General features: G+C 34.4%; 1 pseudogene across 1 annotated transcript; it reads left to right on the top strand.

Annotated features, from left to right (window-relative positions):
* The first annotated feature begins 7,060 nt into the window (after nucleotides 1-7,060).
* On the top strand, nucleotides 7,061-8,339 carry LOC143630181 (protein TIFY 10A-like; annotated as a pseudogene). Its single transcript, XR_013153112.1, has 4 exons — nucleotides 7,061-7,289; nucleotides 7,565-7,819; nucleotides 7,914-7,971; nucleotides 8,056-8,339. The product of XR_013153112.1 is annotated as a protein TIFY 10A-like (transcript).
* Nucleotides 8,340-8,568: the final 229 nt, after the last annotated feature.

Here is an 8,568-nt window from a genome sequence, read left to right as displayed (position 1 = left end):
AAAACATAACTAATAATGCATTAAAATTAAAAAAAATACATAACTAAAAATATTAAAAAACATAACTAAATAACATACTAATATTCATAATATTTGCGCATTTTTTCAATTCGTTGTCGTTGCAATAATGCGGCCTCTTCGTGTGACCCAGCCGCTTTGAGGGATTAGTATTTTTCACTCAATTCCAACATTTGGTCAATCTTTTCGTTTTGTTGGTTTCGTTCATGACATCGTTGAGTTCCTCGACACATTTTTTTTGTTTTTTGATGATTTCTCTCATGGTAGCAGCGACTTCCACGAGTGTCGGTTGGTTCGGTTGGCTCGATTGCGAACCATACGCTTGACCGAAAGCAGGGAGTTGGTAGTTCGGTTGGTTCAGGTTGTTTCTAGGATTCATTTTGTTTATTTTTTGTAAGAAATTGGGTATGATTTGTGTATAAAATGGATATAAAATGGAGAAGAAGGGTGTATGTTTATATATATATATATATATATATTGTTTAATTTTTTTTTCTTTAAATTGACCGTTTGACAACGGTCATGTTATTAAATATTATTATTATTTATCTTCAACGGGCGACAAATATACCCCGCCCCGCCCCTTTTCGCCCAATTATCGCCGGGGGGCGGTGTTCCACCAAAAAATCGCCCCTTTTCGCCCCATATTACCGCCCATTACACTTAGCCTAACTATGCAAGTGATTCATTGTCTCAAATGAGGCCTACACCATTTCCAATTATTAGCTCTTCACCAAGTAATGAACTTCAATAATGTATTCAGTAATATGATTCTTATGAAGTATAAGCCAACTCATTCGCATACTCGTTGTGACTATTTGGTGTAATAAATTTTAAATCCTCAAATACCAACCTTAGGAGACTAGACATAGTTCACCAAATATTAAGCCACTTATAGCATATATGCATAATGTCTCACCCATGTTATGTTTACTCGCGACATGCATCCATAATATTACTTAATTTTAAACATGTATTACTTTCAATTTCAAACAATTTATCTCCCACCTTGACATCACAACATACCATTGTAATTCCTTATTATCCTGTGACTTTAAACACCTGTTGAATTAGGAACTTTTCACTACACCGTACGAGTATCAACAATATTTCACCTTTTTTAATACACCATTTGAATACTAGCAAATATTTCACCAAATCAAGTCACCCAGACTATTTATGTATACTTTCATGTTTGGTTTATGTAACACTCAATGTACTTGAAGCATCCTTTTAGCATTTGAATTATTTCTCATTGCACTTGAAGGATTCGTTTAGCGTTTGAATTCTTTCTCATTGTCACTAACTTCCTATATTATATCATTTACTTATCACTATTGACATATCATCATGATTTAACACGATCAAATCAATTTATCGAGTTACATCCTCGTCTCAACATAATCTTAGTAATACATATATAATCAGTTATGCACACATATGTGGTGATATATCTCTCTTTAGTTTACAAACATGTTAACCATTTTCAGACCCTTTACATATCCACATATTTAGTGCACACCCTAAGATGATGTTATATTCATCCGTATGCCTATTGTAGCATCTATAGGATCGTTTACCAACCCTTATACACCGTATACATGGATCAAATAAGACGTTACAACATATTCAATGCATTTTCACTTCTAACCCATCAAATACTTGATTTTGGTGTGTTTATAGTCATTCAAACTCGTTTATAACATCAAAACATATCACAAACGTTTTCAATTTCGATTATCACCAAAAACCATTAATTAGATCATTTTTTTAATAAAATATAATTAAAAAAACACTTACCTAAAGCTTGACGAATAAGAAGAAAATGATCTTGTAATTAGCTAGACACTCCTGGTTTGTCTGTTTGATCACACACATTTACCCAAAGGTCTTGGGTTATCTTCGTGATTTCAAAATATGCACCCATGGCCATGGAGATTAGCTACTAGAACAAAGTGTGGGCATCTCAATGAACTAGCATATTGTTTGTGTGATCTCATTAGTCATCAAGCAACTTACACAATACCTCAAGTTTGCTCAAGTTTAACATCTTGTAATTACCTCAGTCTTTATAACAAGCTTCATTTACTTTACCACACATTTATTTAGATCACCAATTTGTTTCTCTATTATAAACTTTATAAATCTAGATGTTTGAACATAAAACACAAAACGGGATGTCACGTTTCAAAAGGAAATTTAGACAGGGTTCAAGTGAATTTGATATGAAATCACCAAGCCACAATTACTCAGACTATTAAAATTACAATTATCAAGTATATTTAACCACCATTAGTGTTGGTTTTCATCGGTCCATCTGCCAAAAAAAAATGTGGGATGGACGAACAATCTGTTAAGACCACATACATAAGTACATAACTTGGTGTACTATCACCTCCTTTCATGTACTAGGAAGTACTTGACTCCATCAATTCTATGACGCCACCTACTAAATATTCTAAACTAGTATATCTGACTCCATTTCTTTTAAGTATTCTAAACCATTTTTTAAATTAAATAATAAACTATACATTAAAAACACAAATAAATAAACTTTCATAATTAAAAATTGCATATTACATTAATCAAACTAAAAAAACATAAAATTATCCAAAAACTAAAAAAAAAAAACATGCCGCCCCCTATCGCCGGGTGAGGGGGGGGGGGGGGTGTTCTTGCCCAACGTCGCCCCAAATCGCCCCTATTTGCACGCCCACTACTGACTACACTTGGCCTAACAGATACCCCATATTATTTATAGCAACCAAATGCTCAATGTACCAAAACCCGCAAAGTACAAGATCTAGGGGGGGGGGGGGGGGGGAGGGGGTGAATGTGATGCAATTTCTCATCACCAACCCCAAATCCATTACATTTTGATGAAATTTGGTAGGGGTGGTGGTGTGGTGTGTGATAGGAATATTTTTGTTTTTGTTTTGTTTAAACTTAGAAAAATAAAACAATATTTTACTAGAACTTAAAAAATAAAAACAATAATTTACTAGAACATAATTCAACTTAAAAATTAGAAATAAAAAATAAAAGTTACAATAAACGTCTACTCCTCGTCTGAATCCGGAAATTCCAAACCTAAAGAACCTATATGCTCAACTAGATCACATCTCAACCGATGATGAATATCTTCATCCCGCAAGTCTAATTGGACATCATCGGGAACGATAACTTGAGTCGGAGGATCCGGTACCCAATCTGAAGAAATTGCATTTCCATCTTCTTTTATTAACATATTGTGTAATATGATGCATGCATACACGTAGCTAGAGATCGTGGGTTTTTTCATTGCACGAATTGGTCGACTAAGTATGCACCATCTACCATTTAAAACACCGAAATCTCTCTCGACATCTTTTCTTGCCGATTCTTGCAACTTCTTGAACGCATTTTCATTGGTCTCGACAGGAAACGAAAAGGCTTTCACAAAAATAGATCATTGCAGGTAGATACCATCGACAAGATAGTAGCCACGTCTGTAATATCTCCCGTTGACAAAATACGGACATAAAGGTGCGGTGCCATATGTTACGCTCTGAAACAACGGTGATGTGTACAGAACAGTGATGTCATTGTTTGAGCCGGGAACACCAAAATAAGAATGCCAAAACCATAAATCATTTGACGCAACCGCTTCTAGGGAGATGGTCGGTCGTTTGATATCACCCTTAACATACGTCCCTCGCAACTCCCATGGACAATTCCTCCATTCGATATGTGTATAATCGATGCTACCGAGCATCCCTAGAAAATGCCATCTAGCCTCGTGCGCGGCGTAAAGACATGTAATGTCGTGTCTTGTTGGTTTTCATAGAAACTCTTTTCCATACAATTTTATAATCGCGTTACAAAAGAATTGTAGACATTCACGTGAAGTTCTCTCAGACATTTGTAAGTATTCATCGAATTGGTCGGGTGGGCTACCTGTCGCTAGTTGACGAACAGCGAATGTGCATTTTTGAAGTGTCGTAAAACTTCGTTAGCCCCTCGCGTCGTAAGATTCTTGAATACATTCTTCGTTTGCTTCGACGTCTGCTACAATCTTTAAAAATAAAGATTTCAGCAAACGAAAGCGTTCCCTAAACGTCTCGTCATTGTATTTCGGCTCCTCCACAAAATAGTCGTTCATTAGCACGTCGTGGGCATGTATACGATCACGCTCCACCACTTTTTTCTTTGGACGGCTCGAGCCTTCAAGTTCGTTATACAGCAACGGGAACCATTCGAGAATGTCATCGTCTGAAGACGAAGAGCTATCGGTGTCTAAGGGAAGCAAGTAATTCGGAAATGACATATTTTTTTGTTGTGAATGAAGAGGAAGTTTGAGAGTGTTTTTGAGTTAGATTTGGTTTATGTTTTGGTTTTATATTGGTTTTTTTAACCCCCCCCCCCCCCCCTCCCAACGGCTCCTTCACTCAACGGTCATTTTTTCTTGAGAAACAACCATCACTCAACCCAACCATCACTTGCGTGATAAACCACCGGCGACGGTGAACCCATCACGTGTGATGGGCCTTCCTCACGCAGTGCCCCGGGTGATCTAATGCAGATAAACCAAACTCCAACATACTCCACTTTTCCACACGTTTCACATTAGTTCTCACGTATAAGTCGGCAATCTAAAGTCCAAAAGCCTCAATGATCGAGGCATCTTTCCTTCCTTGCTTAATATAATAATATGAATTAGCATGTGTTTGCGCGTTGGTCCACACGTCTAGCGGGGCCATGTGTCAAGCCGTGGGTGGTCATGTCACTAGTTGATTTTTGGATGTAATTTAGGAACGTGTTTTGGACTTTTGGGCGTCACTTGGCATGTGCATACACATACATAGTGGGTAACGCCAACTTCCACTCTTTCCAACCACATTCTTTAATCCTTTTTTTGTGCATGTGTTTACCCCATCTTTACTATTTTTAATTTAAGTTAACGCTACCGCATTTTGACCCTTTCATAATATCATGTGTTATTTTAAAACTTAATTGTGTAACCAATCAAAAAAAGCGATGATTTTAGTTTATTTTGGAACTTATTTTATACATGAAGATTAAAAGGAATACATTTGATATCTATATTTAGATGGGTTGTATTGTTTCGATTACTTACATGTATTTCATACGTTATTTTTAAGTTATAACGTGCAAACTAAATAATGTAATTTTATAAAGAGAAAATGTTAGTACCTCATCTAATGATAACCAAGTTTTTTTTAGGTATTACATTTCGTTATACCTCTAAAGTGTTTCGACTTTAATTAGGTGATTTTATACATGTTAAAGAAAAAAACTAATGGAGACATATACGAATCATGACTAATATTTAATATTATTTTTTTTCAAATTAACTTGAAATCTAAGATAACTATAAAAAAATATTAAATAATAACCAAGTTTTAAAAGTGATCAATTTAAATTAAATTGATAAAAATAGCAACTAAGACTCATATATGTTACATTTGTCTTGATAACTTTTCAACAAAATTAATATGCGTGAAAACACATTTATAGGATTGAAACATTTAATAAAAGTTGAGTGACTTTAAATAGGAAAAAAAGCCTTCAATTTGTTTAGCAAAACACTTAAGAAACTTTATTATTATTCTGCAAAGAATCTCCTGATGTAAAAACATTTGTCAATCAAAACTAACTAATTTAACAAAAATGCATATTTTAAAATTATGTTTTATGTTTTTCACTATATAAATTAGTATTCTAAAAGTAGTTATATAACTTTTGACATTTTTTTTTTCTATTTTTGTACTTTTGGAATAAAAGTCACTAGAACATAACTTTTGACAATTTTTGAGTCGCCTCGCAAGCCTAAACAAACTTATCTTCTATATATTTTATTTGATACATTATGTAATTAAATAATGTAAATGTTTTATTTATAAATTATAATTTAAATAAAAAATTGTAAACGCTAAAACACTAATTAATTAATAAACAATAAAAGAGTAAATGTTGAGCTTGAAAAATTGCTCATGAAACCGAGCTTGAGCTTTACAAATAGAGCTCGAACCAAGCCTAGCTTGAGCTCGACTCTTGTAAGTTAAACAAGCTATGTCTATCATGTTTACACCATTCGTAAAAAATGCATATATGGCCTGATCAAATTATAACAGTATGACACAACATGATTTAGGTTAAAGATTGGATTACAGAAAGTAAAATGAGACACAAAGAAGAGGATGCTATATGATTGTTACTAAATTTAGACAATCAATCTTCTTTATGTGCTTCATTGTTCTTTTGCTGAAATGGTCCTAAGAGACGTTGATTTTGACACAACCAAATTTAAGAAACTCCCAACATGTGGTGTTCATTATTTTGTGATGATTTTTATGGTCCACAGTTTCAGTGGGGAGTTGTTTTATGAAGTTTGAGTGGTTTTGTGGTGTGTTGAAGGGAAAAAAATTTTTAATCAAGTAATCGGACCCATGACAATTATAATCGAAAGGAACAAAACAAGTGTGGAGAGGTTGTGACGGAGAGACACCGGGTAACCCAAAAGCGAGAGAGGGGTTCGTGGGACTGCCTATGATATGAGAGACTCGTTCTATATGACGTTGATAAGAATAGGGGAGTTTGGGTAGGACAGTATGTGGAAAGGAGGCGGCGATGAAGAATAAAGGATGAACTTTTCTTTATTATATCCTTTTATTTTATAATAATAAGAGTAAACTGGTCTTTTCATAAAACATATCTAAAATATAACGCATCTCGAACGTCAAGTAGTTTTAAAGACTAAAAGTGTACCGTTGAACGAACGAAGTGAACTAAACCTACAATTTCTAAAAAGTTAGTACCAAATTTATAACATCTTTTCATAACAAGGACTATTGGTGTAATTACCTCTAAAACATATGATGATTAGAAAAAGATATTTAATAATTTAATGTGGAATTGAAAAACAAAAGAGGTCCACCATTAGAGCACGTGGTAAACAATATGAAAATAATAAAGGGGGAACAAAGCATGTTCGTGGAAGTTGTAATGAACACGACTCCTCTTTCTATATATGTCACACAAATATTAACCCCCCTTCCCATCTTCATTCATCTACATAGCTTCAATTCTAATTCATTTCATCTCTGTTTTTTCATATATTATGTCTTCCTCATCGGAAATTGTGGATTCATGTAGATACTCTAGCCAAAACATGCCGGTCAAGGCACCCGAGAAGTCCACTTTCTCTCAGACTTGTAACCTTTTCTCACAATATTTGAAGGAAAACTCAACTTTCCCGGATCTAACTCTAGGTAAGTTTTTATTTCTTTTTTTTTGGTTATAAACATGATCAAAACTATAAAGTTTAGACCGACATATTTGTAGCGGCGGACCCAGGAAATTTTTGACCCCTTGGTTGACTATCGTTACATATTAACAGGGTTCGGTCAGGATTTTTACACTATAATAGTTCTAAAATTTCTTTTTTCACAAGAGACAACTGACTCCATGGCTTCATTATATTCAATAATGATTATAATATATAGAGATAAACCGGATTAAAATTGTGTGATTTTAATTTGTTTAGGTAGGAGGGCCCCATAGTTAAGTGCCACCATGAGTCTTTTTCCGATGGCGGAAACCTCACGCGTCGTTGTGCCGCCACAAAAGCAGCCAGATCAATCGAAAACGATGACGATGTTCTATAATGGTCAGATCATGGTGTTTAATGATTTAGCACCCGAGAAGGTTAAGGAGATTATGAAATTAGCTGAGCAAGGGTGTGCCCAAAAGGCCCCAAAATTAGAGGAACCTTTGAAGAACACTGTTGTTACTGCTTCTGGTAATTATTAATAAATCTTGTTTTAAATTTGGTAATTTATAGGAAATTATTTGATTTGGAAATTTGATTTTATTTTTATTTTTTATTTTTGTAGATCTGCCAATTGCAAGAAAGGCTTCACTTGCTAGATTCTTGGAGAAGAGGAAAGACAGGTGCTTACTAAGCTAACAAAAACATAGTTTGTTGTCCGAGGTTTGGTTTTTTAAGGTTGTAATGAATTTGTACACTTTTGACAGAATAACTGCTCGATCGCCTATCAAGCTCATGATGTTTCAAAGCTAGAAGATAGCAAGGAGTGGTTGGGACTAGGTGGACGGTCACATTGATTGATTAAGGATATTATTAATTGGCGTTTCTAGTTATGTTTATTGTATTTTATTATTATTTTTACGGTTGGCCGGTTTAACTATAGGATATCTGACATGTTTTTACGTCTTTCTAGATTTGAAAGACGTGTTTTTATAGTCGTACTACATGGTATGAATGATATACTATTAATATTATATTCTTTAGAAGTTGATTGCTTTGTTAAATTGTTTCACGAGGCGGCTAAGATTTAGACTCGTTAAATTTGATTTGAAATATTAAAAATTGATTCCGCTTAGATAGTCAAAATTATGTTTAAAAAACACTTTATTATCTTAGAGTATTTACAACGATTGACCTCATCAGACTGCCACACCGCCAAAACTTCCACCGTTCCACTCTCTCTCCTTTACCCTCCGATTCTCTCTCATATCTTCTACAAT

The sequence above is a fragment of the Bidens hawaiensis genome, unplaced genomic scaffold (genome assembly GCF_021521415.1).
Source record: "Bidens hawaiensis isolate Kalapana, Puna unplaced genomic scaffold, B.hawaiensis_p1.1 tig00005588_1, whole genome shotgun sequence".
In the NCBI taxonomy this organism is placed as follows: Eukaryota; Viridiplantae; Streptophyta; class Magnoliopsida; order Asterales; family Asteraceae; genus Bidens; species Bidens hawaiensis.
The sequence above is the reverse complement of the archived record's forward strand: the minus strand, read 5'-3'. Positions and strand labels throughout refer to the sequence as shown.